The 25,813-nt window shown below is 45.1% G+C and overlaps 1 protein-coding gene across 4 annotated transcripts in view; it reads left to right on the top strand.

The window, feature by feature from the left end:
* LOC106603811 (protein Jade-1) overlaps positions 1-25,813 on the top strand; it is a 253,496-nt gene that overhangs the window by 191,458 nt on the left and 36,225 nt on the right. The gene's annotated exons all lie outside the window — the stretch shown is intronic.

The following is a 25,813-nucleotide window of genomic DNA, read 5'->3' as shown; positions in this document are numbered from 1 at the left end:
ATTGACATTCATCAATCAGATCATTTAAGCAAGACTTTAACCTTTTTGCAAAGATTAAGGCTATAATTTTGTAGTCGTTATTTAGGAGTGTGATTGGACGCCAATTATCAATACTTAGGAGATCCTTGTGTGGTTTAGGTATAAGAGTAATAACCCCTTGCTTCAGAGAGGCAGGTAGTTCTCCCTTCTTTATAGCCTCCTTAAAGGTTTCAAGTAAAAAGGTGCTATTTCTTCAAAGAAGGTTTTGTAAAATTCAGAGGTTAATCCATCACAACCTGGAGATTTGTTCTTTTTTAACTGAGCAACCCCGTACTGGATGTCCATAATGGATAAATCTTGGCAACAAGACTGATTGAGTTCTTCACTAATCGAATTAACATTCTCTATAGAATCAAGGAGATCCTTAGAGTCACTCAAATTGTTATCTAAGGAGTAAAGATTCTCATAAAATGTAGTGGTAAATTCTGATATCAACTCTCTATCCTCAGTGGTAACCCCATTAATTTTAAGTTTCCGAAGAGTGTTGAGTTCCCCTCTCCTCTTCTCCAAATTAAAAAAGTATCTACTGATCTTTTCTCCTTTTTCAAGCCATTGTTTTCTAGATCTTATGAAAGCTCCTCTAGCCTTTTCCTCATACAATGTATCTAGTTGATTCTGTAAATCATTCAATTTAGCTTTCTCATTAAGATCAAGATGCTCAATATCTGTGATATCGGCAATTGTCTTAGAGAGTTCAGCTACCTCACATCTCCTTCTTAAAGCAAGCCGTTTTCCATAAGTAATACAGGCTGAGCGGATTTTAAATTTCAGCAGTTCCCAATATTTCCCATATTCTGCATTAGATGTAGCTAAACTCCAGTAAACAGAAATTAGATTCTTAATCACATTTTTTAAATCATCATGCAATAACAATGAGTTATTTAGTTTCCAGTAACCACCAGAGTACTTCTTACCATCATTACTGCATATTCTTACAGTCAACCATATGACTTTATGATCCGTCAGGACTGCAGGCAGTATTTTCACCTCTACAGTGTTGGGCACAAGACTAGAGATTATCACCCACAAATCAATTCTTGATTGTAAGAAACGATCTCTATTACTCCATGTGTATTGTATCTCTCCAGGGTTTTTTACTTTCCATATGTCAATTAAGTCCAGGCTTTGGCACAAATTCACCAACTTGTTCACACCAATGTTAGGCCTATGAGGCAATCTATCAGTCTCATTAGAATAAACCATATTAAAATCTCCACCAACTATTATCTGACTGGATGGATATTTTCTCAGAAGATTTTTAAGAATTTCTTCAATTTCCTCTAGAAGTAAGTTATTTGGAGGACTAGAACAGTATCCATATACATTACACAACACAAATAATCTGTCCATGTGGTTGATGACCGCTACTAGCCAATGTCCATATGAGTCCATTTGAGTAAACAAAAATTTCCCTTTGAAATTGTGTGCTAAAATTGCAACCCCAGCTGAATAATTTGTCCCGTGGGCCAAAAAAATGTCACTGCCCCACTGATTTTTCCAATAATTATAGTCCTCTTTGCATGAATGTGTTTCTTGAACGAATACAAGATCTGCGTTGCAGTCCTTACAAAACAAAAAAAAAGCTTTTCTCTTCAACATGTTACGTATCCCCCTGGCATTGATTGACATAAACTTCAAGTCCATATCTATAGAATAGAAAGAAAAATCCTATGCAATCTCAACTTTACCCTCTCTATAAAAAGTTGCTTCATATATGTATTAACAGAATTCTTAACTTGTAAAATAGTAACACCATGTTTCAAAAGTAGAACGTTCAGTTTGCAGTGGGGAAGGAACTACCTTGTAAACCTACCGACAGAACAAATCAAATCACCCCGGTCGTATTTCTTTACCGTTGGCGAAAAAAGCTCTGATTCCCCTGTAGTATCCACCGTTTCCTTGATTTCGGGCCTGTTGTACGAGAGGCCAGAATTTTGCCTTTGCTGCCTTGTCTGCTGCAGTCAAGTCCTCACCGAATCTAAGTTTTCTTTCTTTCAGAAAGGCGCTTTCCTTTGCTTTCTTCCAAACTGCATCTCTCGCTGTGCGAAAAGCAAACTGGATGATGATCGATCGGCTGACGATGGCATCTTGTTTCTTCCCAATACGATGAGCGACATCCACAGCCATATCCATCGGGAAAGTCCGGTGCCACACGGTTACAGATGTCTCTTACTAAGCGCTTCACATTCTCATCCTGGTTCTCGGGGACACCGTAAAGCCGTAGCCCCCACCTTCTCCGGTATCGCTCTGCTTCCGATAAGCGCTCTTGCATGTCTGCGATGGTCTTCTCCTGAGCAATGCATTTCTCAGACGTAGCAGTGTTTGCTAGTTTAAGCTCTTCGATACTCTTGTATGCATGATTCAGAGAGGTCTCGAGGTCAACTATTTTTGATGTGTTTTCGCGTATCATTTTCTCCAGACCGTCGGCTCTTTCGTTTATCTTTGCAGAGACAGCATCGATTATGTTGACCTGTAATTCACGCAAAGACAATTCTTTCTGTGTCTTTTTGGGTGCAGGACTATTGACTGCATTTTCAGAATCAACCGAATGTCCAGAATCCTCCATTTCTTCTCCTGAGGAGTCAGGTGGCGGTTTTTCTCCAACGTATGAGTGCTCAGCTAGCAACTGCCTTCTCCTCCCTTTGCTCTTTCGCACATTTTTTCCTTCCATTTCTCAAAGTTATGAATCAAATTATCGGTCAACTAAGTGTTGTTCTCTATTGTGTTTACTATAAGCCAAGTTCCGTTACATTTAAGTAAGTTTGAGAGGGATAAAAGTTAAGGTTACTTGGAGCAAGCTGAAATCTCGTCTACACTCGCCACCATCTTCCAGCGCCTCCACCTAGCTGCTTCTATGCGTGCAGAACGAATTCTTTACTTCCTGTTTGCGTACAGTCTAAGTACCAGAAAGCTCCACTAGGGGGCAAATAACACCATGGAACACAATGAAAATCCATCTTAACCATTGTAATAAAATTATCTGTTACCTTCTAACAGGATGGCAGCACAATCTGCTTTACAGACGGTGTAGCCTACCTGGCATATTCAAAACTTAACCGCACGTAATCTCCATTCGCTATTCAAGTGCAGACTATGGATGACATTTTTTGGGGTTGGTCTTTCTAAATTCTAAATAATTCCATACATACTGTATTTATTAGTAGTCTATATGTAAGGACCAGATTAAATTAAGAATAGTCTGATGAGGTTTGTATCACAACTAAAGAGACTGATTAAGTGTGTGCAGCCTATGCAAGAAACAGAGCAGAGTGCATGCCTGTAACGTTCGTCGCCTGGTGACGAGGAAGCGGACCAAAACGCAGCTGGGAGCGAACACATGTTTATTCAACACACTGGAATTAAACATGTACACAAAAATCAAGAAAAATGCAGATACGTTACGTGCTCAAACAAAGAGACAACACCCCACAAACAGCGTGGGGAAAACAGCAACTTAAATGTGATCCCAATCAGAGACAATTAGCGACAGCTGTCTCTGATTGGGAATCGACAGAACCCAACATAGAAATAACCCACCTAGAGCCTACACAAGGCTAAAACGTAAACCAAACACAAACCAATGAAAAATACCTAACATGACACACCCTGACCCAATATACCCGAGTTCACCTGGTCAGGGCGTGACAGAACCCCCCCCCAACGGTGCGTACTCCCGGCGCACCAAACTTAAGTCTATTAGGGGGGGGGACCCGGGTGGGCGCCTCACCCTCGGTGGAGGCTCTGGCCCCGGGCGTGTTCTCTCCCCCGCCTTCACCTTAACCCTACCCCTCTGGCCCGGACTGGACCACTGTGGAGCGGCATGCTCAGGCTCCGGAGCGGAGCCGTCGACCGGAACAGGATTGGGGACACGCACCACTAACCTGGTGCGGGGAGCAGGGACGGGCCGGACAGGACTGGGGACACGCACCACTGACTTGGTGCGGGGAGCAGGGACGGGCAGGACTGGGGACACGCACCACTAACCTGGTGTGGGGAGCAGGAACGGGCCGGACAGGACTGGGGACACGCACCACTAACCTGGTGCGGGGAGCAGGGACGGGCAGGACTGGGGACACGCACCACTGACTTGGTGCGGGGAGCAGGGACGGGCCGGACAGGACTGGGGACACGCACCACTAACCTGGTGCGGGGAGCAGGGACGGGCCGGACAGGACTGGGGACACGCACCACTAACCTGGTGCGGGGAGCAGGGACGGGCCGGACAGGACTGGGGACACGCACCACTAACCTGGTGCGGGGAGCAGGAACGGGCCGGACAGGACTGGGGACACGCACCACTAACCTGGTGCGGGGAGCAGGGACGGGCCGGACAGGACTGGGGACACGCACCACTGACTTGGTGCGGGGAGCAGGGACGGGCCGGACAGGACTGGGGACACGCACCACTGACTTGGTGCGGGGAGCAGGGACGGGCCGGACAGGACTGGGGACACGCACCACCAACCTGGTGCGGGGAGCAGGGACGGGCCAGACAGGACTGTGAACACGTACTGGTGACCTGAAGCGTGGAGCCGGTTTAGCCACTCGTCCTGGCTGGATGCCCATCCTAGCACGGCATGTGCTGGGCATGTCCACCGGACGCACCGGGCTGTGCGGGCGCACTGGCGACACAGCGCGCAACTCCGCATACCATGGCTTGGTGCGGGGAGCAGGGACGGGCCGGGCAGGACTGTGGACACGCACCACTAGCCTGGTGCGGGGAGCAGGGACGGGCCAGACAGGACTGTGAACACGTACTGGTGACCTGAAGTGTGGAGCCGGTTTAGCCACTCGTCCTGGCTGGATGCCCATCCTAGCACGGCATGTGCTGGGCATGTCCACCGGACGCACCGGGCTGTGCGGGCGCACTGGCGACACAGCGCGCAACTCCGCATACCATGGTTCCTCCTCCAGATCTTCCCTCTGCAGGTCCTCAATCAACTTCCTCATCATCTTCGTCTCTTCCTCCGCCGTCATCCCCCACGAGAGCAGTGGTCTGGGCTCTTCCTCTGCCCTTCCGGACCACCCCATTAGCCCCCCCAAAAAAATTTCTTGGGGGTGTTTTCCGGGCCTCCTCGACCGCCGCCTGCGACTCCGTCTACCGGCTGGCTTTACCTCCTCGACCTGGGAATCCTTCCGCCAGGGTCCTTTCCCCGACATGATCTCCTCCCAGGTCCAGAACTCCTTCCCCTCGCGAGCCCATCTCTCGCGCTCCTTTTCCTCCCGCTGCTTGGTCCTGGTTCGGTGGGGTGTTCTGTAACGTTCGTCGCCTGGTGACGAGGAAGCGGACCAAAACGCAGCTGGGAGCGAACACATGTTTATTCAACACACTGGAATTAAACATGTACACAAAAATCAAGAAAAATGCAGATACGTTACGTGCTCAAACAAAGAGACAACACCCCACAAACAGCGTGGGGAAAACAGCAACTTAAATGTGATCCCAATCAGAGACAATTAGCGACAGCTGTCTCTGATTGGGAATCGACAGAACCCAACATAGAAATAACCCACCTAGAGCCTACACAAGGCTAAAACGTAAACCAAACACAAACCAATGAAAAATACCTAACATGACACACCCTGACCCAATATACCCGAGTTCACCTGGTCAGGGCGTGACAATGCCTTTCATCCAACTTTTTTCAAATCATTAGAATGTGTTAGAAATCAAAACATATAGACTAACGTTTATCACAAAGTTTATTATATTTTATTTAACCTTTATTTAACTCGGCAAGTCAGTTAAAAACAAATTCAAATTTACAATGACAGCCTAGCACGGCCAAACCCTAAACGATGCTGGGCCAATTGTGCGCCACCCTGAGACTCCCAATCACGGCCGGTTGTGATACAGCCTTGAATTGAACCAGGGTCTGTAGTGACGCCTCTAGCACTGAGATGCAGTGCGTTAGACCGCTGCTCCACTCGGGAGCCCCGAGTGCATAAATAAAGTTGCATAAATAACTCTAAATTAAGCATATAGGAGATGTTTCTTTGTTACCCTCTCAACACAGAATGTGCGCACTCCCTCGTAAATCGTTTGGGGAAAAATATCCTCTCTATTTTATTCAGCTATGTTCAATTGTAATGTTTTTACTATAAAATAATATTAAACAATACCACGGGAATTCTAAGCCAATCTTGCCTGCTACATGAACTAGTGTAGCCCACAGACATGGCATAGCCAGATCAGGACCAAACATAAGGACAACTCAGAATATGCAATTCTGTTCTTCTGAAAATGTTCTTCATATCATAATGTTTCTTTGGACCTGCTTAAAATAAACAATGGATTGATTGTGATGGTGTAGGCTATATTGAATGGAACATTTACATTTAAAAAATAATTACTCCAAAGGTCTGCATCAGTGGCTTGTAGGCTATGCGTGGAAGCCGGAGATGCTGAACGTGTTTATGTTAATTAACTGTCAATTACCGTGAGACCGGGAGTTATTTTTATGACAATCACCGTCTGACAGAATGTAATGAACACCACAGCCCTACATTTCCCTCTCTCTCTCTCTCTCTCTCTCTCTCTCTCTCTCTCTCTCTCTCTCTCTCTCTCTCTCTCTCTCTCTCTCGTTCTCTCTTTCTCTCTCGTTCTCTCTTTCTGGAGAGAGAGTGGAATGGAGAGACAGTGAGAGCGAGAGAGATTCGGAAATGGAGGGAGAGAGGGAGGGAAGGACGTATCGCGACATAAAAAGTTGGCAGTACAGTACAGCCAGAGCAGTGCAGGGCTGAGGGTTCGGTTGGTACGGTCAGGTACACTGCATGCCATGGTCAGCAGAGTTGTTCTTGGCTGCACATTCCAATTTCACGGAGCCAGCTTGTCCCCCCCTTCTCTGCAGCACTTTGCAGAGGAGAGGAACCTTGTGCTGCTACAGCAGGGCAGAAAGAGAGGATGGGAGGTGGTGGGGGGGAGAGAGAGAGAGAGAGAAAGACGAGAAAATAGAGAGGAAATTAATGAATGTAATTTGACTCGACCTCTCTATTTATTTCTCCCCACCGCGATTCCACAGAATCGGTTTGATTGTTATTGTCGTGCCCCTCCCTCCACCTCGCTGGCTGTGCTGGCTCCGTCTCTCACGCACACACACACACACACACACACACACACACACACACACACACACACACACACACACACAATATATATATATATATACACACACAAACACACACACACACACGCATAGTGCCTGTGTGTAGCTGCAGTGGGGTCTCTTGCTGCGGGACAAACAGGCCGGGTCAAGCAGCAGACAGGCCCGTCCTGCTGGACTGGGTTCAAACTGCCTCACTCGGCCTCCCGGGCTCGCGCTTTGTACTTGCAGCGCAATCATTGTACAATTTCTGCATCAGTGCCCTCTTGCATATTAGGTATTTCTTACATTTTAATGTTTCCCTTTATTATGATAGTAAGTACCTGTTTGTGATAACTGCATTGTGATTTTAATTTTGTACAAAAATCAATAAAATAACTTTTCGGTTAGGGATTATTTCTAAACGTTAATGATCCCAATGTTGTTTAAGTGTTTAAACGTTCACACCCCTACTACTGCCTCATTCTGCCTCCCAGGTCTCTATTAGACTGTCTCTGTACTGCCTCATTCTGCCTCCCAGGTCTCTATTAGACTGTCTCTGTACTGCCTCATTCTGCCTCTCAGGCAGAGACTTCTCTAATTCTGGCTCACTGTGTTAGAGTACATTGCATCTGTCTCCCAGTCTGTCTGGAGTAGGCATAGCCTTTATTCGGGACAAACACCAGAGCCCAACAGACCAGACCCACTTTCTCCCAGCCCCTGTCCTTTAAAGACCATTTCTTCCCACACCTATACCTTACATGGCATACTAAATAACAGAGGTGGGACCAATTCACTATTATTCGAGTTACAAGGAAGTCACAAGGTCTGAGCCTCAAGTCAAGTCCCAAGTAGAATGGGCAGTCTCGAGTCAAGTCCCAAGTCGTGCATTCTAAGAGCAAGTCAAGTAAAAAAAAATCTAGGCATGGAATGTTCAACTACAAATCTGTGTCTATTTACTGAGGCTACCAGGCAGCCCTTTTCATTATTTTGTCTACAACACATTTTGAGTATGTAATTGTAAAATAGGGACTTGTAGCAGTCGTAAGGGCATGAAATCAGCAGAAGGCAAGGCAGGTTGACGGGCTTAGAGTGTATATTTATTTACAGGTCTTGGTGATCCAATGGTGAAAGCATCATATCATACAAAATATAGATTTACCAAATATACACAGGCAATAGCCTCTGTATCAGGCTTAACCTGTCCAATCTAAACAGACACAGGTAGAGGGCCAGACCACACAGCCTCCCCATGAGAAACCAAATCAAAACAGGAGCTCAAATAGGTACATAAGCACTTGGCCCCTCCCAGGACCATACAATCACCAAATTGGCAATTACATCCAATAAACTGGTTCTACAATGTAAAAGGCAATTTCCACATCCATCACATTAGTACGTTGTTCTTAATCAGACTTAATGATTAATAATGCTATTTCATCACCATTCATATATGGAACGATCATTTTCTCTTATTCAACGTGCTGACTCAAAGCGTGGCGAGCAGGCCACGTCGCCTATTTCTATGATCACTGAGGTGCACGCTCCTATTACACACAACCAGAATGACAGACATACAGTGCCTTCAGAAAGTATTCAGACCCCTTGACTTTTTCCACATTTGGTTATATTACTGCCTTATTCTACAATTGATTTAATAAACATTTTACATCATCAATCTACACACAATACCCCATAATGACAAAGCAAAAACAGGTTTTTAGAATTTTTTGCTAATAAAAAAATAATAGTACATAAGCATTCAGACTCTTTGCTATGAGACTTGAATTTGAGCTCAGGTGCATCCTGTTTCCATTAATCATCCTTGAAATGTTTCTACAACGATTGGAGTCCACCTGTGGTAAATTCAATTGATTGGACATGATTTGGAAAGGCACACACCTGTCTATATAAGGTCCCACAGTTGACAGTGCATGCCAGAGCAAAAACCAAGCCATGAGGTCGAAGGAATTGTCCGTAGAGCTCCGAGACAGGATTGGGTCGAGGCACAGATCTGGAGATCACCTGTGTTGATTGACATTTTGCTGATCCAATCAGTGGGCTAAGTGTGCATTTCACTAGCCAATCTGTTGCATGTTTTTTTTGCAAGGGCGATGCTACGGGGAGTGTAATCCACAGACTGTGCCACAAAATGAGTGACAAAACGTTACAAAACCTGGCATTTGAAGTCGCTCAGTCTCAAGTCGGTCGACTCTTGAGGCTCCAAGTCAACTCTAAAGTTATTTTATTTTCTGTTTTGTCTCAAGTCATCAAGTTTGTCAGACTCGAGTCCAAGTCATGTGACTCGAGTTCACAACTCTACTACATGGAGTGGACTAACTGAAGAGGAACTTTCATGGCCAACCCCCAGCATCCATGACAACTTGGTACCCAACCATCTCATCTCCACAGTCTAGTCTAACCCACCAAGCGCAGTCTACTCGGACTCTCCACACTGAGTTGACGTCTACTTCTGATACATATGGGAAAGTCCCGAACTACTGGCTGTCTTGCCAGTCTGAACAGTACAGTGCTTTATTTTTTAGTGCCTGGCTGATATTTTCCCTGACATTTATTTTTGCCATAGTCCTGAGCCGAACCTGCCATTCCTGCAGTAAAGCCCAGGCGACAGACAGCGGCAGCGCCCTTTATTTCGACTAAGTGTCTCATCGCTCTGGGTCCGATTGTGTGTTTCAATACGAGACGGTCAGCCTGTTCAGTGGAACCTACCGCTCCTCAGTGGCTTGTGCCTTCCTCCGTCCGTCAGCCTCAGGCTGCATCCCAAATGGTACTATTCCTTACATTCCCTGCACCCTATTCCTTACATTCCCTGCCATTTGGGATGCTGCCTCACTCTCCCTCGTTCTTTCATTTTCTCTTGTCTTTCTGTGGCAGCTGAGCCGGCCTGTGACACAGCAGCGTGAGCAGCACCCACCACTGCTCATGTCACACACAGACCTCTCTGATATCACGCTGCATGATGGGTGAAAACTCCACACAGACCTCTCTGATATCAGGCTGCATGATGGGTGAAAACTCCACACAGACCTCTCTGATATCAGGCTGCATGATGGGTGAAAACTCCACACAGACCTCTCTGATATCAGGCTGCATGATGGGTGAAAACTCCACACAGACCTCTCTGATATCAGGCTGCATGATGGGTGAAAAAAATGAGGCCGGCGAGGGACATCAATATTTATGTCTGCGGGCCACTGTCTAATTTTGCAGTGTTGTATATATTCTTTCACCCCCTGCGAACGCGCGTCAGGGAATGCCAGGGTGGTCAGATAAGCAAAACGCTAAATTCACTTTGATAAGACAGTGAGACCGGGTGGAGACGTCATCGAACCAACACCTCCCTTGTCACGCAAAAACACACACAGCCAACCGTACAGTCTCCATACCCTTGAACACCTACTGCGTGTGTGTGTGTGTGTGTGTGTGTGTGTGTGTGTGTGTGTGTGTGTGTGTGTGTGCGTGTGCGAGACTGCGTGTGTGCACAGCTTGTAAAGCAGCTCGTCCTCTCTGAACTTCCTGACCCTGTGTATGGACGACCCATGTTGTCTCAAAACTACAGGACAGTCCCCACTTCTCAGGTTTGTGTGTGGTGTCTGTCTGTCGGCCCCGGCCTGCCTATACACACTAACTCAGTTACACGAGTCTTGTGAACGTTTTACGTACAGCTTTATGTACAGCTATGTCCTTAATATAAAATGGTACACTACTTTGCACGTCTTGTAAGGTTTAGGACTTTAACAGCCTGTGTTACATACACTATGTTGTCTGTATGAGAGAACAGTTTAAAGAGAAAACATGCTGTTTTTGTTACACACAAATCTGACAAGTACTTTGAATTCTTGAAAACTGCATCATTTTCAGTTATACTGTGTCGTAGTGTAGCGTGGTTGGTTCTGCGTTGTGTAATTTCATGAGAACACTGCCACAACTGGAAGTCTGCTTGTTGGATTTTTATTTTCCCTGCGCACGAAGAGACAACGTACAATATGTTAGCCCTTGGCGCAGTCACAGCTCTCAGGCACCTGCGCAAGCACATGGAAACTCACTCAAACACTGTCCCAAGTACCCACAACTTACAATAGGTACCAACAACTTACAATAGGTACCCACAACTTACAATAGGTACCCACAACTTACAATAGGTACCACAACTTACAATAGGTACCCACAACTTACAATAGGTACCCACAACTTACAATAGGTACCCATAGGTACCCACAACTTACAATAGGTACCCACAACTTACAATAGGTACCCACAACTTACAATAGGTACCCACAACTTACAATAGGTACCCATAGGTACCCACAACTTACAATAGGTACCCACAACTTACAATAGGTACCCACAACTTACAATAGGTACCCTAGCTAGCGAGCTCGGTAAAACTTGTTAACATAAATATTTACATTGTACATATTGTAACAGAACTTAACTGTTGTTATCGTGGCGACGTGTTGTTTACACCCCTGCATTGTCTCCCAGTCAGGTAGGATATCACGATACCCTCCATCACACCACCTCTACTGACAGAGCAGCACACTGCAAACCCGCACATTAGTGGCCTTGGAGAGATAAGATCCTGTTAGCTTTTGTCTGCAATGTCAAGTTTTAGGTTTTAATGTCACGTGGCACAAGTACAGTGAAATGCCTTTCTTGCTAGCTCCAAACCCAACAATGCAGTAATCAATATCAATGTAGCACTAAAAATAGGGATACTGGAGTGGTAGGGGTAGATATGTATAGGGGTAAGGTGACAGGGATACTGGAGTGGTAGGGGTAGATATGTATATGGGCAAGGTGACAGGGATCCTGGAGTGGTAGAGGAAGATATGTATAGGGCTAAGGTGACAGGGATACTGGAGTGGTAGGGTTAGATATGTATAGGGGTAAGGTGACAGGGATACTGGAGTGGTAAGGGTAGATATGTATAGGGGTAAGGTGACAGGGATACTGGAGTGGTAGGGGTAGATATGTATAGGGTTAAGGTGACAGGGATACTGGAGTGGTAGGGGTAGATATGTATAGGGGTAAGGTGACAGGGATACTGGAGTGGTAAGGGTAGATATGTATAGGGGTAAGGTGACAGGGATACTGGAGTGGTAAGGGTAGATATGTATAGGGGTAAGGTGACAGGGATACTGGAGTGGTAAGGGTAGATATATATAGGGGTAAGGTGACAGGGATACTGGAGTGGTAGGGTAGATATGTATAGGGTAAGGTGACAGGGATACTGGAGTGGTAAGGGTAGATATGTATAGGGGTAAGGTGACAGGGATACTGGAGTGGTAGGGGTAGATATGTATAGGGTTAAGGTGACAGGGATACTGGAGTGGTAGGGGTAGATATGTATAGGGTTAAGGTGACAGGGATACTGGAGTGGTAGGGGTAGATATGTATAGGGTTAAGGTGACAGGGATACTGGAGTGGTAAGGGTAGATATGTATAGGGTTAAGGTGACAGGGATACTGGAGTGGTAGGGTTATATATGTATAGGGCTAAGGTGACTAGGCATCAAGATGTGTGATAAACAGAATAGCAGCAGCGTAAATGATGATTCAAAGTGAGTGTGTGTGCGTGTGTAGAGTCAGTATAAAGGTGTGTGCATGATATGTGTGTGTTGGAGTGTGTGTGTGTGTGTGTGTGTGTGTGTGTGTGTGTGTGTGTGTGTGTGTGTGTGTGTGTGTGTGTGTGTGTGTGTGTGTGTGTGTGTGTGTGTGTGTGTGTGTGTGTGTGTGTGTGTGTCTCCTGTGCATATGCATAGAGATGGTGTAAAAATATAATACAAGGGTGAACTCAGTCTGTGTAGCCATTCTGTTTAGCAGTCTTATGGCTTGGGGCTAAAAGCTGTTCAGGAGCCTGTTGGCGTCAGACGGTACCGATTGCCTTGCGGAGCAGTGAGAACGGTCTGGGTGGCTGGAGTCTAAAGATTTTCCGGGCCTTCCTTTCACACTGCCGGATATAGAGGTCCTGGATGGCTGTACGCACCACCCTCTGTAGCGCTATGCGATCAAGGGCGGTGCTTTTGCTAGCAGCTGCAGGTTGCCTTGTCAAATCAAATGATCAAATAACATTATAATTGTCACATGCTTCTTAAACAACAGGTGTAGGGAGACTAACAGTGAAATGCTTACTGATGGGCCCTTCCCAACAATGCAGAATTAGAAATAATACAAAATAAATAATAATAATAGACAATTGTAACACGAGGAATAAATACACAATGAGTGATGATGGCTTGGATATATACATGGGGTACCAAGTCAATGATAGCTTGGAAAGCTTTTTGAGGATCTGAGGGCCCATGCCAAATCAGCCTCCTGATGGGGAGAGACGTTGTCGTGCCCTCTTCATGACTGTGTTGGTGTGTTTGGACCATGATAGGTCCTTATTGATGTGGACACCGAGGAACTTGAAGCTCTCGACCCGCTCCACTACAGCCCTGTCTGTGTGTATCTTCCAGGACCTAATCGTTGGATCACTGTCTGTATGTTCTGTATGAAGACAAGGTTTGGTTGAAGAAAAGGTGGGATAAATCATTTGGTTCCTGTGTGTAGAAATGGAGAGATCCAATGGTGGAGGAGATTTAAGAGTGTGATGCTGAGACAAGCTTCTGGGTAGACAGTCTTGCTTGGTTTGTTTGATGACACGGTTGCAACAGTTTCATATCTTATCTTCACTCATTTTGGATTAAGCTTAGAAAAGTCGCCTTACAAACATTGCTCCTAGCGTATCTACTACAGAAGTAGCGTCTGGAGAGTCTTCATCAAGGACTGTCAAAGTGTTAGCCACAAAAACCCTGCCTATTTGAACAACAGTATTGCTCCTTAGCACCATCCCAGCGATATGAGCAACTCTGTCATTGAAGCTATTATCATTATTTTCTTATTGAGGGAGTCTATCTGACTGATCCTTTCCCTGATCACACCAGCCAGCCACTCACTCAGTCAGGTTCTGTTCAGTTAAACAGCTAACCACCCGATATGGATTTCCAAATATATTTCTCAAGCCTTCTCACTTACCCCCTGACTAGTGTGGCAATAAAAATGATCAATTCAACTTTAACACGTAGCTGTGTGAAGCCTCTCTCCTGCTGGAGTATTGCTAATTTTAGCCTGAGTAACTCCTCTCCTCTCTGGTGAAGGGAGTGTGGAGCAGAACCTTCTTGCTGTGTTCTCACAGTAGAGGATGCTAACAGGCTAATGGGCCTTGCACTCACTGCATGATAACAGGTTAATGGGCTGGGCTCTTACTGTGGAGGATGCTAATAGGCTAATGGACTATGCTCCCTCAGTGGAGGATGCTGACAGCTAGCCGCCACCCGCTAGCTGTCTAACTGAATAGATCCATCGGCCAATTTCTTGGGCCTCTATACCTATTTTGCCAATTGGACTTGGACCCCTCTGCTACTCGGAACCCTACTAATCCATCACAACTGGTCTATTGACGTCACCGCACGCGGAGGCTAAAACAGACTTTCCTCTGTCGCGAAGTCCCTCTAAGGCCCTTCTGCTAGTTTGCTAGCCCCGGCCTGCTAGCTATCTGAATCGCTGTGTCTCCAGCCAGCCCAACCACTCACTGGACCCCTATGATCACTCGGCTACGCATGCCTCTCCCCAATATCAATATGCCTTGTCTATTACTGTCCTGGTTAGTGATTATTGTCTTATTTCACTGTAGAGCCTCTAGCCCTGCTCAATATGCCTTAACCAACCATTTAGTTCCACCTCCCACATATGTGGTGACATCACCTGGTTTAAACGTCTCTAGAGACAATATCTCTCTCATCAATACGCAATGCCTAGGTTTACATCCAATGTACTCATATCCTAACATACCTTTGTCTGTACATTATGCCTTGAATCTATTCTATCGCGCCCAGAAACCTGCTCATTTTACTCTGCGTTCCGAACGTACTTGACGACCAGTTCTGATAGCCTTTAGCCGTACACTTATCCTACTCCTCCTCTGTTCCTCTGGTGATGTAGAGGTTAACCCAGGCCCTGCAGTGCCTAGCTCCACTCCTACTCCCAAGGTGCTCTCATTTGTTGACTTCTGTAACCGTAAAAGCCTTGGTTTCATGCATGTTAACATTAGAAGCCTCCTCCCTAAGTTTGTTTTATTCACTGCTTTAGCACACTGCCAAACCGGATGTCCTAGCCGTGTCTGAATCCTGGCTTAGGAAGACCACCAAAAACACTGAAATTTCCATCCCTAACTATAAAATTTTCCGCCAAGATAGAACTGCTGAAGGGGGCGGTGTTGCAATCTACTGCAGAGATAGCCTGCAGAGTTCTGTCCTACTATCCAGGTCTGTACCCAAACAATTCAAGCTTCTACTTTTAAAAATTCACCTTTCCAGAAACAAGTCTCTCACCGTTGCCGCTTGCTATAGACCACCCTCTGCCCCCAGCTGTGCCCGGGGCACCTTATGTGAATTGATTGCCCCCCATCTATCTTCAGAGCTCGTGCAGCTAGGTGACCTAAACTGGGACATGCTTAACACCCCGGCCATCCTACAATCTAAGCTTGATGCCCTCAATCTCACACAAATTATCAATGAACTCACCAGGTACCACCCCAAATCCATAAACACGGGCACCTTCATAGATATCATTCTAACCAACTTGCCCTCCAAATACACCTCTGCTGTCTTCAACCAGGATCTCAGCGATCACTGCCTCATTGCCTGCATCCGTAATGGGTCTGCGGTCAAACGACCACCCCCATCACTGTCAAACGCTCCCTAAAACACTTGAGCGAGCAAGCCTTTCTAATCGACCTGGCCCGGGTATCCTGGAAGGATATTGACCTCATCCTGTCAGTAGAGGATACCTGGTTATTCTTTAAAAGTGCCTTCCTCACCATCTTAACCTCTCTAGGGGGTTTGGGACACTACCGTCTCACCTGGCCGACATCCGGTGAAATTGCACAGCGCCAAATTCAAATTAAATTACTATAAATATTTAACTTTCATAAAATCACAAGTGCAATACATCAAAATAAACCTTATCTTGTTGTTAATACAGCCGCCGTGTCAGATTTCAAAAAGACTTTACGGCGAAAGCAAACCATGCGATTATCTGAGAACAGCGCCCAGCAGACAAATCATTACAAACAGTAACCAGCCAAGTAGAGGGGTAACAAAAGTCAGAAATGGCGATAAAATGTATGACTTACCTTTGATGATCTTCATATGGTTACACTCGCAAGACTCCCAGTTACCCAATAAATGTTTGTTTTGTTAGCGCGTTTTGTTCAGTAATCCACTGTCTCAAACAACATCCAGTGAAATTGCAGAGTGTGAAACTCAACAAAACAGAAATTCTCATAATAAACATACATAAAAGATACAAGTGTTATACATCAGCTTAAAGATAAACTTCCAACCGCTGTGTCAGATTTCAAAAAGGCTTTACGGCAAACGCAAACCGTGTGATTATCTGAGAACAGCGCCCAGCAGACAAATCATTGATGATCTTCATATGGTTGCACTCCCAAGACTCCATGTTACACAATAAATGTTCGTTTTGTTCGATAAAGTCCCTATTTATGTCCAAAAACCTCTGTTTTGTTGGTGTGTTTTGTTCAGTACTCCATTGGCACAAAGCGCGGTCACAGCAGGCAGACGAAAAATCTAAAAAGTACCATAAAAGTTCGTAGAAACATGTCAAACGATGTTTATAATCAGTCCTCAGGTTGTTTTTGTCATAAATAATCAATCATATTTCAACCGGACAATAGCTTCGTCAATAGAAAAGGAAAAACAAGAAAGGCACACTCCCGGTCATGCGCAGGACTCATGTCTGGACATTTCCACTGTCCTCTCATTGAAAGTGGTGTTTCTCCCTCATTTTTCAGAGTAAAAGCCTGAAACAATGCCTAAAGACTGGCCACATGTAGTGGAAGCCATAGGGATCGTGAACTGGGTCATATGTCTTTGTATGGTGGATAGGCTTTCAATGGAAAAACAGCCATTTCAAAATAATAGCACTTCCTGGATGGAATTTCCTCAGGTTTTCGCCTGCCATATCAGTTCTGTTATACTCAGAGACATTATTTTAACAGTTTTGGAAACTTTAGAGTGTTTTCTATCGAAATTATATGCATATCCTATCTTCTGGGCCTGAGTAGCAGGCAGTTTACTTTTCAACAGGATGTGAAAATAGTGCCCCCTACCCTAGTGAGGTTAAATAAGCATGCCCCATTCCAAAAAAATGGAAACAGGAACAGATATAGCCCTTGGTTCTCTCCAGACCTGACTGCCCTTGACCAGCACAAAAACATCCTGTGGCATTCTGCATTAGCATCGAATAGCCCCCGTGATATGCAACTTTTCAGGGAAGTTAGGAACAAATATACACAGGCAGTTACAAAAGCTAAGGCTAGCTTTTTCAAGCAGAAATTTGCATCCTGTAGCATAAACTCAAAAACGTTCTGGGACACTGTAAAGTCCATGGAGAATAAGAGCACCTCCTCCCAGCTGCCCACTGCACTGAGGCTAGGAAACACGGTCACCACCGATAAATCCACTATAATTGAGAATTTCAATAAGCATTTTTTGATGGCTGGCCATGCTTTCCACCTGGCTACCCCTACCCCGATCAGCAGCCCTGCACCCCCCACAGCAAAATCAGGACCCCTACAAATCAGCCGGGCTAGACAATCTGGACCCTCTCTTTCTAAAATGATCTGCAGAAATTGTTGCTACCCCTATTACTAGCCTGTTCAACCTCTCTTTCGTATCGTCTGAGATTCCCAAAGATTGGAAAGCTGCCGCGGTCATCCCCCTCTTCAAAGGGGGAGACCCAAACTGCTACAGACCTATATCTATCCTACCCTGCCTTTCTAAGGTCTTCGAAAGCCAAGTTAAGAAATAGATTACTGACCATTTCGAATCCCACCGTACCTTCTCCACTATGCAATCTGGTTTCTGAGCTGGTCATGGGTGCACCTCAGCCACGCTCAAGGTCCTAAATGACATCATAACCGCCATCGATAAGAGACATTACTGTGCAGCCGTATTCATCGACCTGGCCAAGGCTTTCGACTCTGTCAATGACCACATTCTTATCGGCAGACTCAACAGCCTTAGTTTCTCAAATGATTGCCTCGCCTGGTTCACCAACTACTTCTCTGATAGAGTTCAGTGTGTCAAATCGGAGGGCCTGTTGTCCTGACCTCTGGCAGTCTCTATGGGGGTGCCACAGGGTTCAATTCTTGGGCCGACTCTCTTCTCTGTATACATCAATGATGTCGCTCTTGCTGCTGGTGATTTTCTGATCCACCTCTACTCAGACGACACCATTCTGTATACCTCTGGCCCTTCTTTGGGCACTGTGTTAACTAACCTCCAGACGAGCTTCAATGCCATACAACTTTCCTTCCATGGCCTCTAACTGCCCTTAAATGCAAGTAAAACTCAATGCATGCTCTTCAACCGCACCTGCCCGCCCGTCCATCATCACTACTCTGGACGGTTCTGACTTGTTCTGATATGTGGACAACTACAAATACCTAGGTGTCTGGTTAGACTGTAAACTCTCCTTCCAGACTCACATTAAACATCTACCATCGAAAATTAAACCTAGAATCAGCTTCCTATTTCGCAACAAAGCCTCCTTCACTCATGCTGCCAAACATACCCTCGTAAAACTGACCATCCTACCGATCCTCGACTTCGGCGATGTCATTTACAAATTAGCCTCCAACACTCTACTCAACAAATTGGATGCAGTCTATCACAGTGCCATCCGTTTTGTCACCAAAGCCCCATACACTACCCATCACTGCGACCTGTACGCTCTCGTTGGCTGGCTCTCGCTTCATACTCGTTGCCAAACCCACTGGCTCCAGGTCATGTACAAGTCTCTGCTAGGTAAATCCCGCCTTATCTCAGCTCACTGGCCACCATAGCAGCACCCACCCGTAGCACGCGCAGGTATATCTCACTGGTCACCCCCAAAGCCAATTCCTCCTTTGGCCGCCTTCCCTTCCAGTTCTCTGCTGCCAATGACTGGAACGAACTGCAAAAATCACTGAAGCTGGAGAGTCATATCTCCCTCACTAACTTTAAGCACCAGCTGTCAGAGCAGCTCACAGATCACTGCACCTGTACATAGCCCATCTGTAAATAGCCCATCCAACTACCTCATCCTCATACTGTATTTATGTATTTATCTTGCTCCTTTGCACCCCAGTATCTCTACTTGCACATTCATCTTCTGCATATCTACCATTCTAGTGTTTAATTGCTATATTGTAATTACTTCACCACCGTGGCCTATTTATTGCCTTACCTTCCTCATCCTACCTCATTTGCACACACTGTATATAGACTTTTTCTACTGTATTATTGACTGTATGTTTGTTTATTCCATGTGTAACTCTGTGTTGTTGTATGTGTCGAACTGCTTTGCTTTATCTTGGCCAGGTCGCAGTTGTAAATGAGCCTACCTGGTTAAATAAAGGTGGGGTTTTTTTGGTTTTTTTAAATAGCAGGCTAGTGTGCTGTGCGCATACAGTGAAGGACGCTAACAGGCTAATGGGGCTGGGTTTGCCAATCAATCAATGGAATGGAGTTTTCATAGCACATTCCAGCGCCTTAGATCCAAACTTAAGACTTTGCCTCTATCTGTCAGTTACAGAAACCTGCCTACTGTCTGTCTGGTGAGGTGAGTGTAGGGAGGGAGCAGTACCTCTTTTGCTGTAACTGTCCATGTGGCTGGTGTTTAGTCCCCTACTCACAGTCCCCAGTGTCTGATACTGACACACAGAAGCATGCACAACCTGACGCTCAGTTCTTTCTGAAAATGGGAGAAGATCCACAACTTCAATCTCCCACTCCTGTTTTTGTTTGCACACGCAAAGCATATTGCCTGAGTAACATTAACACTCCAATCCTCACAGAGACGGAGGCTTAACAAAACAGCTAGTTTCATAACCAGGGTTTTTAATCTGGACATATCTGCCGTGACTCTGCTTTGCTCACTTTAATTAAATCCAAAGACAACCTTGGTGAGGCCTTAGAAAAACTGTCTGTGTTTGTGTCCCACATAGCACCCTATTCCCTATATAGTGCACTGTTCCCTATATATCGGTCCCTGGTCAAAAGTAGTGCCCTATAAAGGTGCTTGGGTGCCATTTGTGACGCTGTCTGTGTGAATAGGCTAACTGAACACAGCAGAATTGTCCTGCTGTTTACTAAAGCTCTGGAAGATCTCCAGACAGATAACGGCCCTTTGCCTCTATTCTGACACAGCAGTCAGAACATTCCGAGCTCTGATTGGACGAGGATGTCTCCCTGGACCCCCCCGGTTGACGAGGCTTGGGCATAGTGTCAGTGAGTGATTGACAGGAGCTAATAAATTCTCCTCCTGGCTAGGCTCTCTTCTGGGAGGAGGAGGATTCTGGTAGGGAGGTTGTCCTCATGGCTGCAGCACAGCACGCCACAGAGCCGCCTTCACAAAGCCTCCTCACTCACTCTACCGTATCCAGCTGCCACAGTCTGGGCTGTCTCTGACCCACTTTTTATCTATCCTCCCTCCCTTGTTCCCTCTATCCCTCTCCCTCCCCTCCCCCTCTCCTCCCCTGTGTCTTTTGATATGTGGAGCTTTGGTTTCTCTCTCTCTCAATTCAAGGGTTTTATTGGCATGGGAAACATATGATAACATCGCCAAAGCAAGTGAAGTAGATAATAAACAAAAGTGAAATAAACAATTCAAATTCACAGTAAACATTACACTCACAGAAGTTCCAAAAGAATAAAGACATTTCAGATGTCCTATTATGTCTATATACAGTGTGTGCAAATAGTCTCTCTCTTTCTCTCTCTCTGTGTCTATCTGTCTCTGTGTTTATCTGTCTAATCCCGAGAGCCATGTTGTGATGCTGGACTCTTTCCTGTGTCTGCTTAGTAATCAGGATAAATAGCACAATGGATTTGGTTAAATCAGATCATGTTATTGTTCAGAGCTTAGATTTCATATGAAAGTCAGATAGCGTCTTATCATTGGACCTCAATGGATAATGAAGTTCCCTGTAGCTCAGTTGGTAGAGCATGGTGTTTGCAGAGCATGGTGTTTGCAACGCCAGGATTGTGGGTTTGATTCCCACGGGGGGCCAGTACGAAAAGAAAAAAAATAATAATAATTGAATTAATTGTATGCATTCACTACTGTAAGTCGCTCTGGATAAGAGTGTCTGCTAAATGACTGTAAATGTAAAAAAATGAAGTAATCCACATCCCCACATTCACCTACAGTACACACTGACTCTGCTCTTACCCTTTTCACACATTTCTCTGAGGGGATATCTTACACTAACTCATTAAAGTTGTCTCTGCTATATCCATGGAGTCTGTCTGATATGTTTTTAACTGTTTGAGTATTCACAGATTTTTTTTGGAGTACTCAAAAACCAAAAATCTATTTTTATAATACAAGGCCCGCACTGGAAAAACAATATGTGAGCATTAATCTATATGCAAACAAATCACAACAATGCCTAATTTATCATAACCATTACAGATAATAAATCATTACAAATCATAACCATTATAAATCATAACCATTACAGATAATAAATCATTACAAATCATAACCATTATAAATCATAACCATTACAGATAATAAATCATTACAAATCATAACCATTATAAATCATAACCATTACAGATAATAAATCATTACAAATCATAACCATTATAAATCATAACCATTACAGAGAATAAATCATTACAAATCATAACCATTATAAATCATAACCATTACAGATAATAAATCATTACAAATCATAACCATTATAAATCATAACCATTACAGATAATAAATCATTACAAATCATAACCATTATAAATCATAACCATTACAGATAATAAATCCTAATTGCTAAATTGTTCCATATATATGTGCGTGCGTGTACATATGTATCTATATATGTATATATTTAAAAATATATATTTTTTTATTTAACCTTCATTTAACTAGGCAAGTCAGTTGAGAACAAATTCTTATTTACAATGACAGCCTAGGAACAGTGGATTAACTGCCTTGTTCAGGGGCAGAACAACAGATTACCTTGTCCGTTTGGGGATTCGATCTAGCAACCTTCCGGTTACTAGTCCAACACTCTAACCACTAGCCTACCTGCTGCCCTATGTGACTGTGTACATATATATGTACACAGTCAATAAAAAAGCGAGTGCCATTTAAGATGAATTTCTTGAAACAGTAATATCAACTGGTTATATTATATCATGGAACACAATCTTCCAAAAGGTAGTAACCTCAGCAGTGGAGCTTGCTTGTAGAAGCCTATGGCTGTGCAATAGCATAGCCTTGTTTTGTTAATTTATCAGACAAGACGCCTTTATTTCCCGAGCCGTTAACACAGTTAAAACACCTATTAAATTAATAAAAAAAAGACACAAAAAAACTAACATAATATGACAGAATAAAATGGAACAGAATATTTTTCAAATGAAAGTGTGAAGTGATGCGCATGTTGTGTCTGGAACAGTTCTTCTCAGACTGAACATTTGAAATGGGGCTTGAAAGACAATTTTTTCAGTGGTTTTATAGGCATTTATTTCTGTAGGCCTACGGTGAGCTTGTGTGCGCACTCAGCACACGTGTGTGAAGGGAGCACTCGGAACGCAATTGAGTGAATGAGATTTGGCGGGGAGAATGGTGTGATGCTAGGCTTGTTTTTTGTTGTGCCCCACAAAGCACATTCCACCAAATAGTTTTACTTAAAAAAATTTTAAAAAGTATTATCTCTGGTTAAAGGTGGATCTTTGACGTCCATTCGAGGATTCTATTACTCATACCCATCCCTAGTACTATCACTGGTTACTCAGAGAGTCAGAGCTGAGGGCTGCACCCTATTCCCTACATAGTGCACTAATAATGACCAGAGCCCTATATATTATACTACTATATAGTGCACTATGCAGGGAGCCATTTGGGAAACATTTGGGTCATAATACCCTGTCCCTCTGGGGCTCTGGCCAGCCCCTCTAGTTCATGTGGCTGTTACTCCAGGATCAGGGGTAGCGTCGACTCTGACGCGTGCCGTGCCCTTTAAGCCCGGGGCCAACTGCATTTCCAAAGCGCGTTCCATACCTGGTCGTCAGGGGAGTGGCATCGGTGCTCTGATAGTGGGCACGCAGACCTGTTCACCAGAGCATCTGGTGTCATCAGGCCTTAATTAAATCAACAGGTGTATGGCAGGAGAGGAGAGGACCTTGTTTAGCCCACTTGAGAGAGAGGCCCTGCTTAGCAGTTATCTGTGCTCTGATCCAGGGACAGAAATGTCAGGAGGAAGAGGATAGTCTGTATGGGAGAGAGGTTTATAGGTGTCCTAAAAGGCACCCTCTTCCCTACATAGTGCACTATAAAAGGAATAGAGTCCTATATATTAGGGAGGGAGGGAGGGAGGGAGGGAGGGAGGGAGGGAGGGAGGGAGGGAGGGAGGGAGGGAGGGAGGGAGGTGAATGTCTGCCCTCCTCTTATCCCCATTCCTCTCTGTGTTGCTTAGGGGCAGAGAGGTATTTGTGTTGAGAACAGTTTCCCCCTACCACTCATAATCAAACACAGATACTGAACGTTGTGTCCCACATTGTGTCTATTTTTATCCTACTTGGAAGTAATGGAATACTGGCCACTCAATAAACAACCGAGCAGAGAGAGATATCAAACATTAAGCCTGTGGTTTTCTCCTCCCACACAGCGGCAGTGTGTCGGCCATATCTCCTCTGTTAACCATTTGTTAATGTACTTTTCCCATCAGCTGAATACATTGGGACACAATTACGGTTTTGTTCCTGGTGGGGCTAAACATTGCAGGGGGAGGAGAACAACCATGCTTGTTCTGTCTCTATATCTGCCTGTGTGTGTGTGTGTGTGTGTGTGTGTGTGTGTGTGTGTGTGTGTGTGTGTGTGTGTGTGTGTGTGTGTGTGTGTGTGTGTGTGTGTGTGTGTGTGTGTGTTTGTCTTCATGCATGCTTACGTGCGTGTATTGTGTGGCGGGCAGCCAGACAGAGGGAACAAATCTGTCTTTGTTGACAGTCTGGGTGGCTCAGCTCTGCCATGCTGTACCATCTAAGTGACAGGATGGACACCTCACAACACAGACAGATCTGTCTGTCTGCCCGCCACACACATGCACGCAGACTCCTCTCCTCTGTCTATCTGTGTCTCTCTCTCTCCCCCCAGCCCCTCTTCCCATCATCACTATGACTAATCATTAGTCACACACTCTCAGGAACATTAATAAAGATGTCCACTGAGATATACTGGGGAGGAAAAACACACTCTCACACAGATGTGCTTTCACACAGGACACACTGGGGGCACTCAGACGTGTGTGTATCGTGTCCCTGGCTGTGAGCCAGCCCCTGCCTGGTTTACTGGTAACTACTCACAGTGGATTGGCTATGGCCCAGACAGGCAGAGAGCTCCCTGGGAGGGAGCTAGTCGCTCCAACTCTCCACAACACACACACACACACACACACACACACTGCTCCTCCACCAGCCACATTTTGTCCCACTGCCAACCCAGAGCCCCCAAAACACACATGAAAACATATGAAAGTGATTTGACAGTGTGTGTGTGGGGGGGGGGGCTTGGGAATGCTGCTGCTAAGATAATTAGGCTAGCTAGGAGTCTGGGCTTGCAGACTGGAGCTCCTACGCCTGGCTGCAGTCTAGTTGCACCTCTACCCCTAACCCTTTGGGAGGCTGAGACTGAATAAAGAGAGTGGGAGGGAGGGAAGCTGGGTGGTTTTAATGGGGCATTTCTCTCTGCTATAGATCCAGCCTGGTTATTATAATGGTTCAGAGGACTGTGTGTGTTCCTCCGTATGTCAGGTGAGGAACCTGGTTATTATAATGGTTCAGAGGACTGTGTGTGTTCCTCTGTATGTCAGGTGAGGAACCTGGTTATTATAATGGTTCAGAGGACTGTGTGTGTTCCTCTGTATGTCAGGTGAGGAACCTGGTTATTATAATGGTTCAGAGGACTGTGTGTGTTCCTCTGTATGTCAGGTGAGGAACCTGGTTATTATAATGGTTCAGAGGACTGTGTGTGTTCCTCTGTATGTCAGGTGAGGAACCTGGTTATTATAATGGTTCAGAGGACTGTGTGTGTTCCTCTGTATGTCAGGTGAGGAACCTGGTTATTATAATGGTTCAGAGGACTGTGTGTGTTCCTCTGTATGTCAGGTGAGGAACCTGGTTATTATAATGGTTCAGAGGACTGTGTGTGTTCCTCTGTATGTCAGGTGAGGAACCTGGTTATTATAATGGTTCAGAGGACTGTGTGTGTTCCTCTGTATGTCAGGTGAGGAACCTGGTTATTATAATGGTTCAGAGGACTGTGTGTGTTCCTCTGTATGTCATGTGAGGAACCTGGTTATTATAATGGTTCAGAGGACTGTGTGTGTTCCTCTGTATGTCAGGTGAGGAACCTGGTTATTATAATGGTTCAGAGGACTGTGTGTGTTCCTCTGTATGTCAGGTGAGGAACCTGGTTATTATAATGGTTCAGAGGACTGTGTGTGTTCCTCTGTATGTCAGGTGAGGAACCTGGTTATTATAATGGTTCAGAGGACTGTGTGTGTTCCTCTGTATGTCAGGTGAGGAACCTGGTTATTATAATGGTTCAGAG

Source organism: Salmo salar, chromosome ssa04, assembly GCF_905237065.1.
Source record: "Salmo salar chromosome ssa04, Ssal_v3.1, whole genome shotgun sequence".
Taxonomy (NCBI): Eukaryota; Metazoa; Chordata; class Actinopteri; order Salmoniformes; family Salmonidae; genus Salmo; species Salmo salar.
Note: the sequence above shows the minus strand (reverse complement) of the source record. Positions and strands in the feature narration are given on the sequence as shown.